This window comes from Echinops telfairi, unplaced genomic scaffold (genome assembly GCF_000313985.2).
Source record: "Echinops telfairi isolate 266 unplaced genomic scaffold, ASM31398v2 ScPeMD7_655;HRSCAF=1070, whole genome shotgun sequence".
NCBI classification, from domain to species: domain Eukaryota; kingdom Metazoa; phylum Chordata; class Mammalia; order Afrosoricida; family Tenrecidae; genus Echinops; species Echinops telfairi.
This window is the reverse complement of record NW_022104553.1, coordinates 25,306,559-25,308,819: the sequence shown is the minus strand read 5'-3', so window position 1 is coordinate 25,308,819 and position 2,261 is coordinate 25,306,559.

Here is a 2,261-nt window from a genome sequence, read left to right as displayed (position 1 = left end):
CCCGCTGTTGGATCGCACCCATGATCCTTTGCAGCGCCAAGGTTGCGATCCGTCCGGTCTTAGCGGCCAGCTTGTGCAAACGGATCGCCCGGGTCTCAGGTCCCAGCGCGCCTTAGCCCGAACGTCAGGAGCACATTTGTTCGGCAGCGTGGCAAACGACGGGTGGGGGTGGCCATCGGCCGGATCCCGTTGGTGCACATTCCAGGTGGACGGAGTGGAACGGCTCCAAGCGATGTCCAAGGCTGTGACCTTTCCAGAGAAGCTCTCCCGGCCCCCTCCTCCATCGGAGGTGCTAGCCCGGTGGTCTCGAACCAACAACCTTTAGGTTAGCAATGGGGCACAAACCCTTTGTGCCAGCCCATAGACTGTTGACTGTTCTAGGTTCCGCCTTGGGCTGCTGACCGTAAAGTCAGCAGTTCGAATCCACCAGCCGCACCACGGGCGAGAGAGGAGACTGTCTACTTGAATAAAGAGTTACCACCCCGGAAACCCGCAGGGGCAGGTCTACCCTGCCCTGCACTGTTGCTATGTAAGAGTTGGAATCGACTCCACCGGTGAGTTTGTGTAGAAAAAATAGACTAAAGGAAACATTGCCCAAGCCTTTTGCTTCGGCTGCACAATTCTTTCGATGGCGGAGCCCAAACTCACCGCCATAGAACCCAGTCCTACAGGACAGGGTAGAACGGCCCCCTGGGGGTTCCAGACATTAAGTCAGCGGTCCTCAACCTGTGGGTCGCTACCCCTTTGGGGGTCGAACGACCCTTTCCCAGGGGTTGCCTCAGACCATCGGAAAACACATATTTCCGATGGTTTTAGGAACTGAGCACCGCTCCTCAATCCGTCTCCAGGCGGGTCCGCCCACATGCAGATACTCCCATGTACACGTGTCCGATGTAAAGACTGTAACTCATGCTACACCATGCTGCTAGACAAAATTTCATCGTCGTTAGAAATAAATATTCACGACATATCATTACATATTGTTTTTGTGATGAATCACTGCTTTATGTTCAATTTGTAACAATAAAAATACATCCTGCAGATTAGATAGTTAACGTGACGATTCATCACAGTAGCAAAATGACAGTGATGAAGTAGCAGCGAAAATAACTTTACGGTTGGTGGTTGCCACAACATGAGGAACTGTATGAAAGGGTCCCGGCATTAGCAAGGTTGAGAACCACTGCTTTAAATCTTTAATCGACTCAAACAGCCTCTGATGGATTTGAACCAATGGCCTTATGGTTGGCAGCTCAATGTATAACCCACCACACCAACAGAACTGCCTAGTTACTTTATACAGTGAAACCTATGACCTTCAGAACCCAGTGGGGACTGCCTTGTTTTTCTGGCTCTGGCACAAGTCTTCAAAAAAGCTCCAACCTTGACTCATAGTGACCCTGTAAGTCAGAGTAGAACAGCCCCTGTGCATTTCCAAGAATGTAACTCTTTTTTTGAAAGTTTTTGGGCACATCATCCACATACCATACAATTCAACAATTCAATCATATCAACAAGAGTTGTGCAGCCATTACCACAATCAACTTCAGGGTAGTTTCTTCCTGCGTCTACTCCTTGTTCTTAGCTCCCCATCTCCCCAACACCGCCACAGCTAGACCCGCAAGAAACCGTTCATCCAGTCACGGTCTCTATAGGTTTACCGATCCTCAATTTCATTCCATAGCTAGAAAAACAAACACACAAAAACAAACGCAACAAACCAACAACAGTAACGGGAAAACCTCTCTTGAAAAGAAAGTAGGAAACAGGGAAAACTAGGACACATTTGAAATGGGTCAAAGGTGTTCCATTTTAACCTAGCTGCATCTGCAGGAATCCACTTGGAACGCTATCTTCCTAAGAGCCAGCCTCTTGACATCCCTGGCCTGTGGTCAGAGCGGATTCACTGGAGGCTTAATTCACAGACATCTTCCCTTCAAAACGGAAACCAGTTTTAAATGGGTTAAAAGGAGATCAAATGATGATGCTACATTTTAACCTAACCAGATCTGTCAGAAGAATTGATGTGTTCGAATGGTGGTGCTGACCAAGAACATTGCAAGGACCGTGGGCTGCCAAAAGAACAAACAGGTCTGTCTTGGAAGAAGCACCTCCGTGGTGCTCCTCAGAGCCAAGGATGGCGAGACGTCCACCTTACATACTTTGGGGGTGTCAGAAGAGAACAGTCCCTGGAGAAGGACATCATGCTTGGCGCAGTGGAGGACAACCTACATGCCATAATCTACCATACAGTGCTGTCC